The 22678-nt window shown below is 47.6% G+C and overlaps 1 long non-coding RNA gene across 1 annotated transcript; it reads right to left on the minus strand.

Moving 5' to 3' along the window:
* Positions 1 to 15816: 15816 nt before the first annotated feature.
* Positions 15817 to 20126, minus strand: LOC120848410. Its single transcript, XR_005717689.3, has 3 exons — positions 19979 to 20126; positions 19037 to 19308; positions 15817 to 15876 (listed from the first exon to the last, which is right to left on the minus strand). It is a non-coding gene; the product is annotated as an uncharacterized LOC120848410 (long non-coding RNA).
* Positions 20127 to 22678: the final 2552 nt, after the last annotated feature.

The raw sequence follows: 22678 nt of genomic DNA on the forward strand, positions 1-22678 counted from the left end.
TCGTTGCGGAGACAGCTCTCATGACCAGCCAAACTGTCCACACAAGAAAACGACGTGCTTCACGTGTAACAAGCAGGGAGATTTGGCGAGCCGGTGCTTTCGCACTCAGTCGACACCGGCGGTCAACCGAAAGAAGCAGCAGGCCAACCTGCTCACGGAAGAAGCACAGCTAGGACAGGCAGAGGAGGCTTTCCACTTGTTCACAGTGCACACTCCAAAAGCTACGGTTGATTCAGTCAACGAAGTGCTCCAGTGGGGAACAGTAGAAGTGACCATGCAGGTTGACACTGGCTCCCCCGTGTGCATGATTTCTAGGGACACATACTCCAAGAATGATAAGGTCTGGCCACCCCTACAGGAAACTACCAAGGAGCTCCACTGCTACCTGGGGAAACTACCAGTGCTGGGAGTCCTGGCGATGCCAGTAAGGTATGGAAACAAACAAGTGCAAGGACAACTGTACATTGTGGATTGTACGGGTCTATCCTTGTGTGGTCGAGACGTCATCTAAGCATTGAACCTCCTGGAAGAGCATCTATTTGGGAGCATGCAAACAAGTGACAACCAAGTGCAGGACACGGTCAAGAAGCTGAAAGAAGACTTCAAGGATCTCTTCTAGCCGGGGACGGGGTTGATGAAGGGACCTGTGGCCTACATCAACTTAAAGAAAGAGGTAAACCCCAAGTTCTGCAAGGCCTGGTCTCTTCCCTATGCCCTACGTGACAGGGTAGGAGAAGAACTGGCCTGAATGTGCAAAGAGGAGATATTGTCTCTGGTATTCCACAGTGAGTGGGCAACGCCAGTAGTGCCAGTGACCAAGGCCAATGGAGGTCTCAGGATCTGTGGGGACTTTAAAGTAACCCTGAACATGGCATGCGACATCGAACAATACCCACTTCCCAAAGTGGAGGACATCTTTGCACCTCTGAAGGATGGCCATTGGTTCTCGAAATTGGATCTTCGGGAAGCCTACTGCCACGTGGCCTTAGATGAAAAATCCAAACAGGCAGCAGTGCTCAACACCCACAAGGGTCTCTTCTGCTACAACCGGCTGCCATACGGCATCGCTTCAGCACCAGCGATCTTCCAAAGGAAAATGGAGGCGTTGTTGAAGGACATTCTGGGAACGCAGGTTTTCTTGGATGATGTCTTGGTGGCAGAAGGCAAAGACGAATTTGGGCAGACGCTGCGGAAGGTTCTGCAGAGATTCAGGAAAAATGGCATCCGACTGCGGGAAGAGAAATGTGTGTTTGGTGAAGGTTACCTACCTCGGACATTGGATCGACCGACGTGGGCTGCATCCATCAGAAAAGAAAGTGGACGCCATCGTGAAGGCTCCTGCACCTCGCAACCTCCAAGAAATTCGGTCCTTTTTAGGACTCATCACATACTAAAGGAGTTTCCTGCCTAGGATGTCTACACTTCTGGCTCCGCTCCACAACCTGCTGAGGAGTGAGGTGAAATGGAAATGGGGAACAGAAGAACAGGCTGCATTCGACGGGGCGAAAACAACCTTGCAGAAGTCCAACCTTCTTGTGTACTATGACCCAAGTAGGGAACTCATTTTGGAGTGTGATGAGTCACCAGAAGGCCTAGGAGCAGTGCTGTCTCACTGCGTGAATGGCATCGACAGGCCTATCGCCTTCCAGTCAGGATCCCTTACCAAGGCTGAGAAGAACTATTAGCAGCTGGAGAAGGAAGCGCTTGCGCTCATTTTTGGGGTAACGAAGTTTAGGGATTACCTTCTCTGCAGGAGCTTCACCCTAAAGACAGACGACAGACCACCAACCTTTGGTGGGATTGTTCAAAGAAAGCAAATCGATTCCAAGCATGGCTGCGGCACGCATCTAGAGGTGGGCACTAACGCTTGGAGCGTGTAAGTATGTGATCAAGTACAAGCCTGGGTCACAAAACCTGAACGCAGACACTCGGTCGTCTGCCGATGGCAACTGCCCCAGATGGAGCAGAAACCGAAGAAGCCCAAGATAAGGGGGTCTTCACAGCGGACATGTTGGACGCCAGCCCAGTGTCCAGACGACAGCTAGAAGACCTGACGGGGAAGGACCCAATTATGCAAAGCCTACAAGACACGATCAGCAGAGGTTGACCAAAAAGACTTTTGGACAGTTGCCTTCAGCCATACTGGCATTATCGTAATGCACTCACGCTGGAAGGGGCCCTCATCTGCATGGCTGGAAGAGTGGTGATTCCAGAATGTGCACGGAGGGCATTTCTATTGGAGCTTCATGATACTCACAAGGGAGTCAATGCAACTAAGGCACTGGCACGCACGCTGGTGTGGTGGCCAGGCATTGACCGTGAGGTGGAAGAGTTGCTTCACCGGTGCACAGTGTGCCAACGGGCGGCTCCCATGCCACCGAGTAGGGAGCCACTGGCATGGCCAGCAACTAAACAGCCGAGGTCAGGCTGTTTGTGCAAGGGACTTTGGTAATGAACCCCGCTGGCTGAGTGGAACCATCACGTAAGAACTTGGAAACCGCATGGCGCTGGTGCAAACACCTGGTGGGATGATCCGCAGACATCATGACCAGCTACGCCTGAGGCTTGAGGTCAACACACCTGACCCTCTGCACCAACCCAGTGAGCGCAATGAGGATTTAACGTTAGAATGGGGCCAATCCTCAGTGGCTCCAGAGACTTCAAGGGCCACCGTGGAGCCAAGCAAGGAGCAGCGTCCAGTGCAACAACACCGACCGCCCGAGCGGCTGGACTTGTAGTTCCACCATTCCACCAAGTGTGGGGGAAGTGTTGCGGCCGGAAGCGGCAACACTGGCCAGAGCCGCCAGCCTTCTTCCGGCAAAGCAACAACTGTTGTCGAGCGCGACGCCATCACGCCGACTAGGGTCGGACGTCTGTAACCTGTACCCTAACAATGTATTCACGTTTCTCGTCTCTTATAAAAAACCCGAGTTACAAAGCGCTGTATTTCCTGACGCGCTAACAGTAGTAGTAATCTTATTATCAGTAATAGTAGTAGTATTATTGCTCCCAGCAAGGACAGATGCTGTTATTATTATTATTATTATTATTTTTATTATTATTATTATTAATAATTGTCGGCTTAGACGGACCCGTCATTTGACATACCGAAAGCGTTGTGTGAATAAAAAGATTATTATTATTATTATTATTATTGCGCACAGCAAAGGACGCATGCTGAATCTGCTCCCGCTGCTTCTATGGAATACTGCTGTTTCTACACTGTTCAGGGTGCCAGCTATGTGCCCACACCAAGTATACCTGCTGGACGGAAAATAAGACCACCTTTCTGCAATCTGGGGTAAGCTCCTTAATCTGCAAGAGTTGCAAAACATCAGCGGGGCTGCTAGTCCTAACAGCAGAAGCCAGGCCGGATTTGACGGAAGCGTCGTTCAGCCACCACTCCGCACCGCCCTCCCCCACTGCTTCCACTCGTTCGGAGAAACCTTCCTCTTCCCCAGGCGGTCCTCATGCAGACATGAAATCCTTACAAGCCCTCCTCCTCAACTCCCTCGAGGGGATCTCGTTCCTCACACACGAGGTCGCTGCTCTTTCATGACGAGAACGCGCAGCTCTGCCAAGGGTATAGGTATACCTCCCAGCTGCACGCAAGTGCCATACTGTCTTAGCGGACTGAGCTCGGAGCTGTGCGTAACACTCGGAACCAATGGAACCGGCCGGCAGGAAACAGCTGCCTTTTTCCTAAACTGCGGCGATGAGCCGCCACCATCCCCTTCCTTTGGTGACCCTGTCCAACCTTCAGGGCATCCATGCCATCAAGCTCCATCAAACTTCAATGGGGCTGGGTTCCGCAAGGAGGGGCCAAAGGTCCCCAGGGCAAGACGGCCGTTGTTGAGGGCAAGTGTGTCAGCCAGCTGTACACCTGTGGCACTGCCACCCTCTCCACCACGTCGCCAACACGCTGTGCACATGACGCATTTCGGCCCATCTTGCGATCCTCCGAGCCTTTAAACCCACATTAGGAAGCAGGGCCCTCTTCGCGAGTTTGCGTGCACCCGACTGAAGACACGGCATGAAAGCTACTCGTCCTTACGAGTGATGGCTGCAAATGAAGAAATAGAGAAACTTTTTGATCCCCTTCTCTGGCCAGAGGGAAGCCTTTTCAACGAGTTGACAGGTCAGCTGAATGAGAGCCACACATAGCAAGCGGTATTCGAAGCGCCTCTCTTCCATAATGCCGGAACAGATACGTAACCTAGACATTTACTATCAGAATGTCCAAGGTCTTCCCACAAAAGCTAACTTTTTTTCTAATGTAACCCTAACTGATGTGTCTATTATTGCGCTAAAGGAGACCTGGCCTTGTTCTAACATTTATTTATCCAATGTCTTCCCACCTAATTTTGCAGTACTTAGACGTGATCGTGTATTCTCTACTAGGAAAAAGACGTTGGGTGGAGTGCTGAGAGAAATTGATGCGTCCTTACAACGTGTTAGGCGTCCGGATCTTGAGACATTGTTTGAGTCAGTGTGGATAGAGCTGCCATGTGCGAATGGCGAGCATATCCTCCTGGGCGCTTATTACTTGCCCTCTGACACGTCTCCAGATGGTTTTCGCCAATGTCTACTGGGCATTGAGTGTACAACCAAGGCCCTGAATAAATTCAAATTTATAGTTCTTGGAGATTTTAATGTCTGTAACATATGCTGGAAAGCAGCCTCAGTGTCCTCTAGAAGTTACTATATTATTCAGAAATCTAATTTCTTGCTGAATTTTTCATCATTTACAAATTTAAAACAATACAACTGTATCTCAAACACCCAGGGCAACATGCTTGATCTATGTTTCGCAAATCTAGACTGTACAGATATAACAGAGGGTATGTCAAGCTTGGTTTCCTTGCTCCTCTCCTCTCTCTCCCCCCCCCCCTCCCTCCCTCCCTCCCTTTCCTCCCCTCCCCCCTCCTCCTCCTCCTCCTCCTCCTCCTCCTCCTCCCTCCCTCCCTCCCTCCCTCCCTCCCTCCCTCCCTCCCTCCCTCCCTCCCTCCCCCCCCCCCCCCGGACGGACATCATGCCCCACTGGAGATCAGTATACCTATCTGACATGGCATGAGATGTTATTCACGGAGACATCCTGAAGTGAATAGACACAATCTTTCCGCTGGAGATTACGTTAGTTTGTACAATCATTTCTCCAATTACGACTGGTCCTCAATCACTCCGTGCTCCCGACGTTGCCCAAAAGGTTCACGATTTCGCTCGCATCGTTCAAGAACGAATGAATCAATTCATCCCGTTACAGGGGGGGGGGAACACCGACGGCCGCCGTAGAGGCAAAGTGTGTTTCTGATGAGCTCTGTGTTGCACACCCAAAAGTTCAGAAAAATCATATTCTGCACAAATTAGTGATTACCACCATATTCTATTAAGCAAAAGGCACATGAAGACACCAGTTTTTCGCCGGTGAGTGCAATTGTGGTGAAATTAGGAAGACTTTCCCGAGCGGGAAGGCTAAGCCTTCTGTTAGCGTTGTAGGCCTAGCTAATAATACGGCGATGAATCAGGCCCCGCCCGGTGGAACCGATGCGGGCTGCACGGCTGTCACGTATGCCTCGGAAATCAGCTTGGATATAAATAAAAATAATTTCATCTACCGAAAAGATGCAAGTGCAGCAGATAACCAGGATTACCCATCGTCGGGAACGAAAAAAACAAGGCAACTCTGGATCAACGTAGTCTTGAAGGCACAGCGTCGACGAGCTCGGCAACAGCTAAACCTAACTCAAAAGCAAGTCACGCTGCCACCTTCGCTTTCGTCGCCGAGGCAGCTGAGAAGAGCTACGACCCGCAGACCTGCTCCCACGCCCACACCCTTTCCCTTGGAAGAGTTTAAGCGAATTTTGCGACCATGCAACGGACTCAACGTAGGCTGGCTCCAAGCGTCCTCACTGCTCTAGCCCAGCTTCAGGGCACCAGCACAATGGGGCAACAAGCCAACAGGTGCCTGCAGATCAACCAGAGCCAAAACACTGCAATAGTGAGCATCCCATCTAAAGTTGCGAAACTATTACTTCACATAACCCAAACGAAGATTGGCAAAGCAGAGCACACAGTGGAGGTCTGCGGACTTGCGCCAAACGATGCAGTAAGGAGTTTTACAAGAAGTCCAAGCCCAGTTTTCGATTCAAGAAATCATGAAAAATATAGACCAAGATGAACTTTACCTGAAAGACGCAAGGAGCGGGCAGCAAAGCACACCCGGAAGAGAAGCACTCAGGAGAGACATACTGCGCAAACTGCCATATCAGGCAAATTGACACAGGGTGACACCTTTCTAGCCAAGAAGAATGCAAATGCGTGTCTCCAGAAGAGACCAAAGGATCCGACGATGCAAGGAAGGTTGCAACACAACCGCACAACAACGAAGCGTGAGGAGGCCGAAACAAATAAAACAGATTCTCACCGCGTTAAAGATTTCCCTCCGCTAAGCAATTATCACACGGGGCACACCAGGTAAGCAGACGTACAAACAAGCCCTTAGAGCAAAAGGCGAAACAGCACGACCCCGAAATGGGAAAGCAGCATCCATGTCAAGCATCCAAGACGCTACCAGTCAAGCCCAATGTGGCTTAGGCAGGTCTGACTTCAACCTCGCTTTGTTCATATGCAATAAATTATTATTATGTCCTCGTTTATGGCTTCATGGACAAAGACATTCAGCTGGCTCCAGGCCAAGCCCACCATAGCATTCTATCCAAAGCAACAAGCCCAAACGTCAGCTCGCAAAAAGTATAAGAGTCGATGAGACACGATTCATGGGGCAGCAATGTTGACCAGGCGGAAGCAGAAACCAGGACCTTTAGACAATGCCGCAGCTTCATCTTCTCTTGAAACGCAATATCAAACAAAGAAATGGCTGCATGCATCACTCACCTTGCAGACATCTACGTAGCCGCTTCCGTTGCAGTCTTACCTCATTCCTGATCTAGACTGCAGAGACAGCAGATGCCGTTCAGCGAACACGCTGCCGCTCGAATCAAGCCAAGTTCTGCGGGATGCACCAGACAAAATGTGCTCGTGAGCTTGTATCATTAACACAATCACATTTCATATGCCAGAATATCCTACCTTAAGATGACAAGTGCTGCTAAAATGTAAATGAAGACACAGCCTACTGTACGTAAATTTTCTGGATGTTGCACCATTTTGGCATACCTTACAATAATAATAATAATGCTTTATTTGAATCATGCCCCAGAACGACCACTAGGTCATGTGTGGTGGCACATAAAATGGTAGTACATGACTTAACACAATGTACCCCATTTGTAAAAAAGAAAAGACTAACATGCAATCAGGAATTGAAAAGATAAAAAATTAGCTCCCTTCTAAACACTGATATATCTGAAAAGATATTAACATGAGAGGACAGTTCATTACCACAAATCTGCATCCTTACCATCGGTGACAATTTCGATTGAATGGAGGGGTAAAATATACTAAATTCTCTAACAACACTGTTACAAAAGCAAGAAAGAAAAACATCACTTATTTAAGCCACCAGCAGACATCCAGAAAAAAACACCTTGGGACCTCGCGATACTGCTCACACGCCAGTCTTTCTCGGCAAATTACCATGTGCAGTCTCCACATTAACAGTGCGCACGTTCCGACAGTGTACAAACAAAAAATAGGCAACGACAATAGCGAGAGGAAAATGGGAGCTCGTTCGTGGTGCCGTGCCTCGCATCTCCCCTGTAGACCAAACTGACCATTTTAAACCGAAGCAGCGCCAACGGGCATGGCCTAAGAAGTATGAACGTAAGCACAGTATCTCTAACCCTGCCATGTCCACGATGTGTGAGCATCGACAGCTGCTGGAGGAAGCACGACAGGTTGAACCTTGCTTTCCCTCGGAGGGGTGGAAGGGAGATTTGTTTTTGAAGGCCTCGAAACTAAGCGCTCATCTAGCATGCTGCAAGGGCTTGATCGTGGACGGCGAGTATAGTTTAGATGACCGTCAAAGTTCTCTAAGGGGCCTGAGTACCCTTTAACAATTCCTGAGGGGTGTAAGAGACCCATCATAGCTTTTTGAGAGACCTGTGAGGTCTGTCCCAATCCTTTTCGTGAAACTACAGCCCCTATCAAAAATTATTTTAACGGGTCTCTAGGTCAGATCATGCGACCATTCAGGATACACTCCGTCGGGGAAGCCACTCGGCCATTTTGCAACGGGTTGCGCGACAAGTTTTAGAAATATAGGAGACATTCCCCAGTCCCTTCCCGTAGTGGCGCGGCCCCAGCGAAGAGAAAACGGGCACGCACGAAACAACCCGTTGTGGAAAGGACGTTGCTCCTCTCCACTTCAGCTCTTAGTTTTCACCATTTCCCCCTTCACACGTTTTGCTGTTTGATTGTAGATAACCTGTTTTAGTCAGTCGAAATACAGTCTTTGTCAGAATCTGGTCACCCTGTTTTTTCTCAGTTTTTGGAGACCAAGTGTCGCGTTTTCCGGGTTCAGGGTCTAGTTGGAGGAGTCCCGGCACACTTATGACACAGAGCTCTGCTTTTGCTGATTGTTTAAGGGCTTGCTTCGGTATCAAGGAGGCAGCCGGGCATGCTGCCTATATTTCGTGTGCAGGCTTTTTTGCCCCTACGTGCCGAACCTTGGTTTTCCCACGACAGGCTGTTTGTTACTTCCAGGATTGCATACGTCTGCTCCTTAAAAACCGACGACCAGTTTGCGCTTTCCACTATTCCCTCGCTTCCTCCTCTCCCATGGTGAGGAGGAAATTCTGCCTTGCAGAATCTCGAGTCTGGTCGTCGGCCTTTAACCCCGAAACGCAGGGCCAAACGTAAAGATTCACAGAGGAAACCAGGTCCGGGAGACAGATGAGTCGATGGCCGTTAGGTCTCTCGCTAAGCCGGAGACAAGGTGCCTCTGGTTCTTGTAATCGTACCTCTCCCATGATGCTCACAGACCAGGCATGATACTCTGGAATGACTGGCATACTTTTCTTCTTGCTCGATCATCTCCGCTTACGTTTCTCAGCCCCAAAAACGTGCTTCGGTTGACATGCGCCGACAGTTTGGTTTTGCAGCGAAGAGCAGTTGGTTGGCGTCCTGCATTAGGCTATTTCCTACTTACACCAAAATTCATAGCATGCTAACCCAGGAGCCAAATAATTGTGGCCCGAGAGAGTCTGGCCCGAGCCAATGAGATTATTCTGTCTCCGTTAAAGCCCCAAGATCTGTACCATTCTTCCCACTAATGAATGTACTCTTATTCGACGTATCTTTTATTTTAAATGTAGAACCTGGGTATAACTGTAATATTTGTAACGCTGTCACTGGACCCATCAAGTGTTCATCTGGTAGTACGTAATCTGCCCACCCAAGTCTCCGATTACAAGCTACCAGCACTGGTTCAGGGATGAAAATGTTTGATGGCTCAAATTTCTTTGTGTAGCAGGAAAAAATGGTGCTTCTAGATAACTTTAAACGACCAATCTCAGTGGCCAATGGTCAGAGCAGCACAACTGACATTGCTAGGTCAGATATACTTACGAAACAAAAGATCTGGTGGCTGTTCCTTGTAGCCTCTACCCAAGATTGAGGTAAACAACAATGGGCGATGCAGGTTTGCAAGACATTATTTACATGGTTGAGCAAGCCAATTAAATTACCGACATAACATTTTTTCCTGCCAGTTTGACTTTCAATCAGCAGGTTCTCTCGAAAGTCATAAAACCATACCAGTAGCCCCATTTTAGTACAAGTGCACTTTCAGACAACTCCTGGAAATGTTATGCGAGAACATTCATGGCAAATACGGTTCCATTTTTGTCTGCAGGTGACAGATGCTACCTCTGGAGCCCTGGCTACTCACCCCTATTTCTGGCAACCCCAGCAAGAGGCAGCGCTCAACAACAGCGTGTTGAGCGGTGCGTCTTGTCGAGTCTGGCCTCGGCCAACACCGCTCAACACGCTGTTGTTGAGGAATGCATTGGTAAACTGAAAAACCAGTTCCGGTGCCTGCAGAAGTACCACGCTCTGCACTACGACCCAGAAAGAGCACGTAATTTAGCAACAGGATGTGCTATTCTGCACAATGTTTGCTTACACAGCTCCGTTCCGGAGTCTGCCCCAGACCCCTTTGTGTAGGAAGAGTCTGACTGCGGGTACAATGATGACAGTAGCGACACCAACAGCGACACTGGCACTAGGAGCCTCAAAGAAAGAACACTAGCAATGCAGCGTCGGAAAGTCAGGAAGGTGGACGCCCTCTCTCATCGAGCTTGTCATGCTCTGCGGTGTTGGCATGCTTGCCGTAATCATTCAGCTCACTGGAGTCGCGCTGTGCAAGCTTAATCATATCTCATCAAAGACTGGGAAGCACAGAAGGTGTACAGTTCTACATCCATGTAATGTGGGTGGCTGCACAAATTTTAGCTCTGATGTGGGAAAGTCAAATTTGGGGGTTTTACGTGCCAAACCTATGACGGGCATCTGGCACCTATGACGGGCATCTGGCACGCCCCAGCGGAGGACTGAGGATTAATTTGGACCACCTGCGGAGCTCGGTTACACAGTGCCTTCTCTGCAATAAGCCTCCGTCATATTGCGGGCACCTCGGTCGGGATTCGAACCCGCCACCTGAGGACCTGTAGGCCGGTGCTCTCGCCTCAGAGCCACCGAGGCGGCTTCTGATGTGGGAAATCACTTATTGGGTTGGGGTGAAGGCATGTTTTTGCATCCACATACATCATGTGCACGCAGAACTTCACACATTCTATGCTCACCAGTTCGTTGCAATGACATGCTCTTAAATCGTAATGCAGATATTTTTTTCTTCCTTTTTTACTTTTTTTGTTTCTCTTTATAAGCCTAAGCAGTCAATGTAGTCCACTTGTTTGCTCTCGTAAATGTCTCTGTCAGGGTTTCTTTTGGTACACATTTTCATAAAATTTGGCTGATAAAACACAGTGTTCAAAGAGGTTTTGGCAGAGCTTTGGTGGGCCGATACAAATTTTTTTTTTTTTTGAGTGGGTGCATTTTTTTAGTTGTGTAAGAAAGTGTAAGAAAGTGCATGGTGGTGTACTTCTGGCATGTGTATCGAGATAGAACCGTAAATACATTGCCCTACAATTTTCTTCACCAGTGCAGGTGTGGCTAAAAAGATGCACCTAGAGTCGGTGACAGGTCAAGAACGAAGTGGAAACTCCTCCCACCCTTTTCCACTTCAGCCGAGCAAACGTTAAAGGGCAACTCCGGTCCATACTTTCGGTTTTGGGATTATGACTGTTTTTAGTCCAGTCAGCGTCCCTGAACTGCAAGGTGCAATTTTTTTCTCGTTATTGTGCGTAGTTCTACAGATATGGACCCCTCAAAGTTTTGTTTGGGGCGCGGCCAACAAACCCGAAACTAGCCACTCGAGGCTCCGGCAACGCTCGAAATCAACCGCTATGTGAACGTGACGTCAGGATCGTTCTCGTTCAACGAGCACGCACGCCGAGCGGCACCTACCTCTGTTGCGCTAGCCGTCTAAAGATAGGAGGTAAGCTGATTTTGTTTTAATTCTGTATACGTGGTAGTTATCCAGCATATGTAGCAGGGGCTAGTGCATATACCCAAAAGCTAGCGACTGGAAAACCCGTGAACTCGTACGATTCCGTACTCGGCGGCCGCCGCCATGCGTGCGCTATGCCGTACTCGTCGCTTGTATACCCAAAAGCTAGCGACTGGAAAACAAGTGAACTCGTTCGGTGCCGTACTCTGCGGCTGTCGCCGTGTGTGTGGTCTTCCGTACTCGTCGCTAGACCTAAATTGTCATCGGGGCTCTGTGGATGGAGCGGCGTTGCTCTACGCTGTGCTGCCAGTGACGTACAGTACTGGGGGCCCTCTCACTTTCGCGCTGCGGGTCAGTCCCAGACACGAAGCTTTGAGGCTCTACGGCGCGAGCTGCGGCGTCCGAACACACGAGTGCTGGGCTGTACACCTCTGTTTTTTCGTTCTTTTTTCCTCGGGCGCATAAAAGCCGAAGTCCAAAGTCCACTCATCGAACAGCGTTCACCCACACTTTCTTCAATTTCCGGTCCGTTCGAAACTTGTGAAGAAGCACCTCCGGGTTGCACAGCGGGTTGTTTGAGCAGCCCACAGCGCTACAAGTTGCGCTCGGCATCTTTCGAGGAACAGCTGGGCAGTCTTGGGCGCACCGAGTTGCTCGCTAAAACGAGTCTTGAAGTCCTCACAAGCAAATAAACAAAAATCTATACCGAAGCTACACGGGCTACAGATAAAAGCAACGGCTAAACACGCCAATCGCAAGCCGAAGTAGCTGTGGTAGTGGCTCAAAGAAGCGCACTACGCGCAACTCCTGGACCAGAGGAAAAAAAGAGAAGGATACTGACGTCACGGCCCAATGTTGCTTTGGCGATCGACAAACCGCTTGCCGCCCGCTAAGGAGCAGCGGCTTGCGGCGGGTCGCATTTTTATTATCGGCATTAGTTGAGAATGCGGCGTCCCACGGACGTAATATTTTGGCTGGGGTCGTAATTTGCAGAGCAGTCGCTTTCTTGTATGGGATCGCCATTGTCGCGGCTTGGTTTGATGGCAGAGTTATTGCTTTTTGGTGACACCATGTTCCAAAACTTCCTTGGGTTACCATTCAAAATAAACAGCGAGTCATAAAAACAAAACTTAGCCAATTTCAACTTTTTATTGTAGTTTTTAAGGGCAAAGTTATAAGCACCCAAAGCTTGAGGTGTTAACACGTTTAGCCTTTGCAAATAGCCTTTTCTTGTTATGCAAAAAGAGCAGCATTTTGGTGAACCATGGGTTATTTGAATCAGTGCATACTCAGGCTGTCGGAACAAACATATTTATAAGACTGTTCATTTTAGCTTTAAATAATGCCGGTTTCCTCTACTGATGGAAGAGGACAATTTAAATGTAATGGTCAAAAAAGATTGTCAACCCATGATCTATTCATCTATAATCAGCCTCATTATAATCGCGAATGATCTTGGAAATAGAATGTTTGACGAGAACGGAGTGGCAAGTCGACATGTTGTAACCTATAATCACGGAGCCCGTCGCAGTATTGAATGGACTTGACAAGGTCCGGTGACGTAGTTAGTGCAGGGGTGGAACTCACGAAATGTCCTTGGGAACAGCCACGGGAGCAACTGAAACAGCTGTTTAGGAGCAGGTTGGGAGCAGCTAAAACTATGTTCTGGAGCAGGCTAGGAGCAGCTCAGATCAGTTTTCATTGCACTTCAGCTTGTGTCTTAGACACGCACGGGAGCAATTTCAATAGCGCTTAGCAGCACAGATGAACATGAGTGGTTAGGGACCTAGGTAGATGGGATAACAGTGTAAAAGGTGTGAAAACTTGAAGCTTTGTGAGCCTCTATACTTTCCAGACTCGTACGTAACGTGTTACAAGATTACTTGTAATTGATTATTTTTACTGCAATTTTGTGACGCTTCGATTACTTCCTTTAAGGGGTAATGATCTTTTTAGTTGAACTAATTTTTTGCTGTAATCGATTACAAAATTACCCCCATTACAATCTTCCTCATTTCTTTTTTTTTTTTTTTGGGGGGGGGGGGGGGGGGGGGGAGGGAGTTGGAGTTATTCAGCTCCGGGCAACGGGCTTTTTTTTTTCGAAATTATTAAGCACGAGGCTGTGAGGATTAGTAGGCCACTTTACTATGCTTCTTTTTCGTGGGTACATTTTTATTTCTACACCGGAGACTACTTATGGGTATGAAAAATGACTTTATCTAGCCTCTTGTGAGGGATTAGGTGTGTGCCATCACTCACTCAGCTTTAAGCGCGAAACACACGTACAACCAAACCGTCCGATCCGACGTGCGGACTGCCGGAATGACCTTGGGGGGCGAGGGGGTTCCGCAGCATCGGAGAGCGTTGAACACCCTTGCCTCCGACCGTCGTATTGCGCGGTCAGACGTCGGATCGGACGGTTTGGTTGTACGTGTGTTTCGCGCTTTAAGCAAAAACAGTCGAGGCTTTCTTTTTTTTTTCTTTAACAACTGAGCGCGAGATTCCACGGATTATGCTATCATAAAAAAAGTTTGAATGAAAAGTAACGTGGGAAGTAATTGCTTACTTTAGAGTAATTTTTCGATTACTTCTTTGAGGCTGTAATTGTAATTGTAGTCGGGTACTTTATACAGCAAAGTGATTGTAACTGTCATCGGTTACTTTTTCAGTGACGGGTACAAGTCTGATTATTTTCTTAGTGGCTTTCAGCTGCTCAAAATGCAAACCAGCTCTGCTTATCACACAACCCACACGTGCTCGACATAGTACTTATATGTGCGAACCACGTGACGTGCGTAAGCAACGGACGCGGAGTTGCGCGGAGGAACAGGGCACCAAATTTCGAGTTTATCCTATTGTGCAACTGAATATCGAAGCAGCAGACTACGATTAACGAAGTTATCGTATTCGAAGTGACAAGCAGGTGCAAGGTTAAAGTACACCAAACAGATCTACCGATCGCGTGAAAGCTGCTGGCCGGCAAGGTTTCGGATCGGATCACGTTTCAGTTCTATCAAATCACGATTTATCTTGCGGGAACGCGGTTCCAACTTCTAACGATAAAGTACTAAAAGTTTGAGGACACATGCGAAGTAAAAAAACATTTTTTTTGTAAACAGACCAGATGGAAAAAGAATGTTATAAAATAAAATTAGAACGAAGAAAAAAAAATTTTAGAGCTATATTGACGGCACAAAATGATTTTGTAGTTGCGCCCGTGGGAGCCGCCGCAAGTCATGTGATAGACCTGTGCGCCGTCTCAAAGTCGACTCACAGTCACGCCGCCGCTGCACGCTGAGCGTGGTGCGCCGCCGTCAACTCATTTCTCCACACCGCCACCGCCGCGCAAGTTTGTCTACCCCGCAGCGCTGCCGCCGTCATCTGACCGGCACACAGGTCTATAACGTCTGCTTCCGCTTTTTCAGGAGCTTTCTTTGGGTTCGAAAAGTTACCGATTAATCTTTGTGTTTTGTTGCACTTGAAATAAAGATGAATAACTAACTTTTAGAGACCATAGGAAGCTTCCGATAGAGCGGAAGCACCACGTGACAAATAGCGACCAGTCACGTGACAACTAGCAGCCACTTTTCCGCAGCGCCCGCCGGCGCCAACTACAAATTCGTATAGCGCCGTGAATATAGCTCTTAAAATTTTTATTTTCCTTGTGAATTCGTTTTATGACTTCCTTTTCCCAACCAGGCTGTTTAAAAAAACTTTATTAGTCCTTTGCATGTGTCCTTTAAGAAGTGCTCGAGCTTCCTTAGGCTTCCTTTCTGGAAATCCTTTGTATTCCTGTTACTAACAAATGCACCAAGTGAGACACTTCGGCCATTATTGAACACTTTGAATAAACAAATATGAATAGTTGGAAGATGTTACAAAGCAGTCTACATTGATAAAAATTCCTTCTTTCTGCATGTCAAGTTCGCTTGTGGCGTAATCTAAGATTACTACGACATACCAGTTAAGGAAAGTTGGTCTTCAAATGCGGACACCACACGCGAGCCACAGCGAGCTACAATGGGGAGCAGTGCCACGCTTGAGAAGCCCATCGAGGCACAGATGTTGTTTGGTCTAGCCACAGTTTACAAAATGGCCGCTGCAGCAAGAACAGCGGGACTGCGACTGCTCGCTTTTAACAATTCTGCAAACCGGACACCTATGGCAGTTTTTCAACTGAGATGTTCAAGTAACGGTGGTGTAACCCGTGCCAAAAATGAAATGGAGCATAGAGACCCACTTTATTCGGCTGGCGGATGGAGATTCTGCACACCGACGAGCTGAAGCACTAGCGAAGTCAGTGCGGACGACTGGTGCGCACTTGCTGCTGCTTGTCCCTCTACAGCCTGCAGGAAAAGGGGAGCGCATTATGCACAAAATGCAAACTGTTACGCAACACATTAGTAAAGTTAAAAGCACGCCAGAGGTTTTCAGACGCGTTGCAAGCAATACAATAGGAAACTTTTGCCAAACAACTTTTCACCTTGGTAAGCTCTGTGCAGTCATGTTGCAGAGCAGTTTTCACCATTCACCTTATTAGATTACTCGTAGACAACGAGTTACTGGCATTTTAGGTGCTCCTAAAGCACAGAAGAAAAGAGAATGGCTGTGTTAACGAAAGAAGTCGAGAAGTCTGATCAAAGGCGTATGTGGGGCGAGTAAATCCACCCTTACTCTGTTCTCTTTCCCCTTTGGAGCTGCCTTGGTGGCGTTCTTGCCTGCGCTTGCGAATGATGCATTTTAGTTACACTGACGGCAGAGTTGCCGCGTGACAAGTCCTTCAGTAACGAGGCCAGTTTCCTATAATTACACGAACACACGCTGGTGGCGGAATATTATTTATTTGTTTCTTTAGTTACTTAGAATTACCCTCAAGGCCCCGAAGGGCATTACAGAGGGGAGTGCATGGTTAGTACAGTTCTGATTTTAGCGTTATCGGTGATGGTGACAATATCATCTGGAAGGCCATTCCAGTCTACAATAGCTTCTGGTAGAAGGGAATGTTGAAATGGTCTTGGGAAGGGTAATCTTGCACGAATGATCGAGTCTTGCAGAGATATAGCTGGGCTGGCTGAGGAGAGACTGTCGTAATGGTTCCGAATAGTACATTTTATGGAAAGGCAAAGACGGGAAATTCTGCGACGAACGGAAAGATCAGGAAGAGCTAATTGACATTTCATTGCAGTGACACAAGAAAAGCGAGACTAATTAGAAAAAATAAATCGAGCAGCACGATTCTGGACAGATTCGATTTGCGTTAGTTAAAAAAAGACTGATGTGGGTGCCAGATAGCTGAAGCATACTCTAGTTTAGGGCGAACAAGCATGGCGTAAAGGAGACGTTTAAGGATAGAAAAGGCAGAGTTGAAATTGCGACAAACAAAACCGAGTGAGCGGTTTGAGGATGATATTGTCTCGTCGACATGAACATTCCTGGATATATTAGTGGTTAAACGAACGCCTAGATATTTTTACTGTGTAGCAGTCAGAATGGTAGTGCCATTGAATGTTAACGAGTTTAAGGGCTGGAAGCAAGAATGTGTAAAGCAAAGGTGTGTGCATTTGCTAATGTTGAGACACATCTGCCATGTGTGACACACTGCTTCAAGAGCTTTTTTATATAACTTGCGATTCAAATAAAATGAAATTTACATGGCTTATTTGGCATTACAATCGGACTACAAATATGTACTTTGTTTTGAGGTAACCTAATTAGATTTATTAATATTAAAAATTTAATTTGCAATGATTATGAAAAGGATTAACACAAATTAAAATACTGAGCTCAGAAAATAAACATAGATCAGTGAACTGAGAGGTATGTGCAATCCAATAAGGTATAAATGAAAGCTCTAGGATGATTTATAAATTACTTATGACACTTTTGAACCTTGCAGTTTCAAAATCATTTTTTGCCGGATGCCTAAAAGGCACCCACAAAAAGCCTGACAGCCTATTTAATATATTTGTAGCCCTCATTCAATATGTCGAAAATCCTTCAGGACAAGATGATAAGTGCTTGCCAAACTTCAAAAAACACATTTTTAAAAATGTGTTTTCTTAGTAAAATTTTGCTTCAAAGAGCAGTGTCTCCCCTTAAATGCCGTTCTGGAGTGCAACATGGTCATATGGGTTTTTTATTAGTCTATAAACAGCACAGGTCATCAGTGAAAAGATGAACAGAGGATGAGATGTGAAGAGGGAGATCATTAATGTAGATTAAAAAGAGCAAAGGCCCAAGCACAATTTCCTGTGGAACACCGGAAGAAACGGGAGAGAAAGAGGAGGATGTGCTGTTAGTGAAAACGAATTGAGAGCGATAAATAAGGAATGATTCAATCCACTTAGGAACATGAGGATCTAGTTTTAGGAAAAAAAGTTTAAGAAGAATGCGATTGTCCGGGACTTTAGCAAAAACTTTGGCGAAATTAAGCAAAACAGCGTCAGTAGGAAAGCCGGTGTCAAGATTTTTAAACAAATCGTTAGTTATAATAAGTAGTTGGGTCCCAATAGAAAGGCGTTTCCAGAGGCCATGCTGCACATTGGTGAAGAAATTGCAGGAATCCAGGAAGTTAATCAGGTGCCTGTAAATGACATGCTCGAGGATCTTGTAGAGGCAGGTGAGTGATATTGGCCTACTTACTAATTTTCCGGTCAGAGGGCAACACCCCTGTGTCCACGGACTGCTCAAATATCTTTGAGGTAAAGACCGGATGAAAATTTAGTGTTAGTGAGAGCCTTCGTAATGATTTCCTCTATGCCACATGATGGAGATATTTTGAGGGTTTCTATACCGCTGAAAACACCCTGAATGTTTATAACAATTGAATCCATTGGAAAATCATTCTCTATAACAGGAGAAATTCCAGTAATGGGTGTAGAAATAGTGAAAGCATCAGAAAACGCACTATTTAAATATTCACACATTCACTATTCAATATGTTATTACAAGAGCTATTCACTAGATTAATTTCAGAGTACAAATCTCCAAAATTTGCGAGGGTTGTTTATTAACATATTAGGTAGAGTTTGCAGAAAGAATGTCTGCTTAGAGTTATCAGAAAGAATGTGTGCTAACACCCCTTTAACATAGTTTTTTATTCGGAAGAGCAAGTGGCAAGCTTAGGCCAAGTATTTCCTTTTTTAGCGCTCCTGAAACATCTTTTCTTTTTATGAGATAAACGATGAAGTGGATTATTGAACCACGGTTTAGACGTAGTAGTTCGGATTGTCGAGCACAGTATGGTAATTTTCAATAAGTTGAAAAAATTTTGTCTCAAGGCTTGCCAATTTTCATTAGCATTATGGCACTGGAAGGTTTCATTGAAATAAACAAAATAAAGCCTTCGCTGTTGGACACTTCAAATACACATACAAATCATATCTGGTTTCAGTTTGAGTCTAAGAACACTGCCTTCTAACTTAACTGGCTAAAGTAGGGTTGACCAAAATCAGCCTAACAACAATAATTGGGAGTGCACTACACTACAGTTCTCTTAACACCTACGCTTGCAAGTCGACGGAGTGCATCGACTGCCTCTCTCTGCACGAGCAGCATTTCCTGCTGAACTGCCAGCTGCTGCTGCTGGGTGGCCAGCAGACCCTGCTGTGTGGCCAGCAGTTCTCGCTGGACAGCCAGCTGGTCCTGCCGAATGGACAGCAGATCCCGTGCCGTATCAACTCCAGACCGTTCGTACCATTCGGTGGTAGGGGGCATGCCACTTGCGCAGGACGTTCCTCCTCTCCTCCCTTTGCCATGTCGCCTTCAGCCACAGACCCCTGCATAATATAATTCAACTATGTAACACGCCACAACGCTATACAGCCCTTCTAGTTATACCTGTGTCTAATAGTGTGCACCCTAAACTCAATATTATTTTTTTTTTCGAATGTCACGGATTTATTGTCTCCGAGTGGGTCTAGAAATGTGCTGCAGCCCCGATATCCAAGCTTTCGTGGAAAACACCACGAGGCAATACATTCGCACCACATTGTTTTGTACATTAGTGTTCAATAAGGTGAAAAGCAACATGGTGTCTGCTCATGATCCAAGAGATTCACGGTACTTATCGAAGCTGCTGCTGCAGCCGTGAAGTCCCACAGCGGCGCGTCCACTGTCGGGGGCGCACGCCCGCCCCCTCGAGAGAAATCCGTCCCCACAAAAAATAATAATTTTTCTTGCTCCGCGTTTAGGGACGGCCCATCACTCGCGCCTCCACCGGCATACCTGCCAACCTGTGGACATTAAAATTCGTAAAACTCACGCAATTGCGGGGGGGGGGGGGGGGGGCTGTTTCGCAAGGTGGCAAGGCTTAATGTCAGCCTTGTCACCGTGCAAAACGCTTACGTTACACGTGCACGTGCTACAGAATCCAAACTTCTCTCCTTTTTGGACGGCACAAAGCACTGGAATTCCGACGTGTAGGACTTCAAGAACACCTGAAAGTACCTCTTTTTAGGTTTGGAATTTGCCATTGCACCGCGAAGCCACCGCAACCAGAGGAATGCTATGATTACACGTGTAACAAACACAGACGCTGCACTTCTCGCCTCGAAACTGGCCGAAACAGAGGCCCAACCACGTCTGAACACGCCAAACCAACATGCGCCGCCAAACACACAAACAAAGGCTTTGGGCTTTGGATTGATTTTGGATATGTGGCCCCCGGATAGACGGATAGTAAAAACCACAACGCTGCCGTGGACGGCACCTGTCGCCCTCTTGTGGCAGTGTGAGGTACCGCCAGCAACGGTTTTACGAAAAAAATGTTAAAAAAAATAGAAATGAAAAAAGTATCTTTTTTTCGTAAAATTTGAAGCAAGATTCGTAAAATCGTAGAATTAGTCCCAATTCATACATTTTACAAAAAATTCGGAAGAGTTGGCAGGTTTGCACCGGTCTTCTGTTAGGGACACGAGACTCTCAGGTCGCAAGCCCACGTCTGGCATGCACGTGAGTTCCAGAAAGTTATTCTTTATGGCCGAAGGGCATTTAACTCTCAAACTATTACGCCCCATAGTGTATCTCGCTCCTCCTTGGTAACAAAGCTCTCTGTAGCAGTCCCCGAGAAAACTCGACTTTCACCGAGAAAGTCCAGGAGAAGCGCAAACTGTCGTGCCGAGACGTAGCGACCTAGCTTGCGCTTCTTAGCGTTGTCGGCCACAACTGTCTTCGCAACGTAAAGGGTTGTAGTTAACGTTGATTGTATTGCCGCGCGCAGGGTCACGGACTTCTAGTACTTTCTCGTTTATTCTTGCTCCGGACCTAACTTCTGTCGTTTATCCCTGCTTATGTTGTTCTAGAAAGTGCGTGTACATTCTCGCCGCGAGCGCGCTACGCTCGAACCTTCTCCGCCGAATCTTCGAGATAGTGACTCACTCTAGATAAGACGCCGCTCGCGACCTTGTCGAGTCAGTCTCGCCTCTGCGCTCGATCCTGCGGTTTCGCCGATATCGACGCCCGCGACGCTCTGCTGTTTTCTTTTGTACCCTTTTATTTTTGGCACAAGTTCGCCACATTAAACGTTTATTTCTTCTTGTTCATTTTCTGTTTTCTTTTGGTCACCACCCGTGACATTTTGGTGGAGGTGCTGGGTAGCAAGGGTCCTGATTCCGGGGGTAGGCCAAGGTTCCGGCGACATAGTCGGATCTCGGTCTGGTCTTGGTTGGGTTCTTGGGGGCTTGTGTTCGGACTTGCACTGCGAGAACTCGGGGGGGGAGCGCTGCACGGGCATGCGGTTACCCCGCACCTCCACCAAAATGTCACGGGTGGTGACCAAAAGAAAACAGAAAATGAACAAGAAGAACGCATGGTCGGAAGGTAACGACCATGCTGGACGCCATGCTGCCCCATGAGCCATCTGACAACGAGAGCGACGACGCCCAGGCGGTTGCTCAACGCGCCGAAGAAGTCCGCCAGCTCGCCCGACTCATGATTCAAGACCAGCAACGCGTCGACGCCGGCCGCTACAACCTTCGTCGTAGGGACGTTCACTTCCAGCCCGGAGATAATGCCGCGCGCAGGGTCACGGACTTCTAGTACTTTCTCGTTTATTCTTGCTCCGGACCTAACTTCTGTCATTTATCCCTGCTTATGTTGTTCTAGAAAGTGCGTGTACATAATGCCGCGCGCAGGGTCACGGACTTCTAGTACTTTCTCGTTTATTCTTGCTCCGGACCTAACTTCTGTCGTTTATCCCTGCTTATGTTGTTCTAGAAAGTGCGTGTACATTCTCGCCGCGAGCGCGCTACGCCCGAACCTTCTCCGCCGAATCTTCGAGATAGTGACTCACTCTAGATAAGACGCCGCTCGCGACCTTGTCGAGTCAGTCTCGCCTCTGCGCTCGATCCTGCGGTTTCGCCGATATCGACGCCCGCGACGCTCTGCTGTTTTCTTTTGTACCCTTTTATTTTTGGCGCAAGTTCGCCACATTAAACGTTTATTTCTTCTTGTTCATTTTCTGTTTTCTTTTGGTCACCACCCGTGACATTTTGGTGGAGGTGCTGGGTAGCAAGGGTCCTGATTCCGGGGGTAGGCCAAGGTTCCGGCGACATAGTCGGATCTCGGTCTGGTCTTCGTTGGGTTCTTGGGGGCTTGTGTTCGGACTTGCACTGCGAGAACTCGGGGGGGGAGCGCTGCACGGGCATGCGGTTACCCCGCACCTCCACCAAAATGTCACGGGTGGTGACCAAAAGAAAACAGAAAATGAACAAGAAGAACGCATGGTCGGAAGGTAACGACCATGCTGGACGCCATGCTGCCCCATGAGCCATCTGACAACGAGAGCGACGACGCCCAGGCGGTTGCTCAACGCGCCGAAGAAGTCCGCCAGCTCGCCCGACTCATGATTCAAGACCAGCAACGCGTCGACGCCGGCCGCTACAACCTTCGTCGTAGGGACGTTCACTTCCAGCCCGGAGATAATGCCGCGCGCAGGGTCACGGACTTCTAGTACTTTCTCGTTTATTCTTGCTCCGGACCTAACTTCTGTCATTTATCCCTGCTTATGTTGTTCTAGAAAGTGCGTGTACATAATGCCGCGCGCAGGGTCACGGACTTCTAGTACTTTCTCGTTTATTCTTGCTCCGGACCTAACTTCTGTCGTTTATCCCTGCTTATGTTGTTCTAGAAAGTGCGTGTACATTCTCG

This window comes from Ixodes scapularis, unplaced genomic scaffold (genome assembly GCF_016920785.2).
Source record: "Ixodes scapularis isolate PalLabHiFi unplaced genomic scaffold, ASM1692078v2 ptg000597l_1___fragment_1__unscaffolded, whole genome shotgun sequence".
Taxonomy (NCBI): domain Eukaryota; kingdom Metazoa; phylum Arthropoda; class Arachnida; order Ixodida; family Ixodidae; genus Ixodes; species Ixodes scapularis.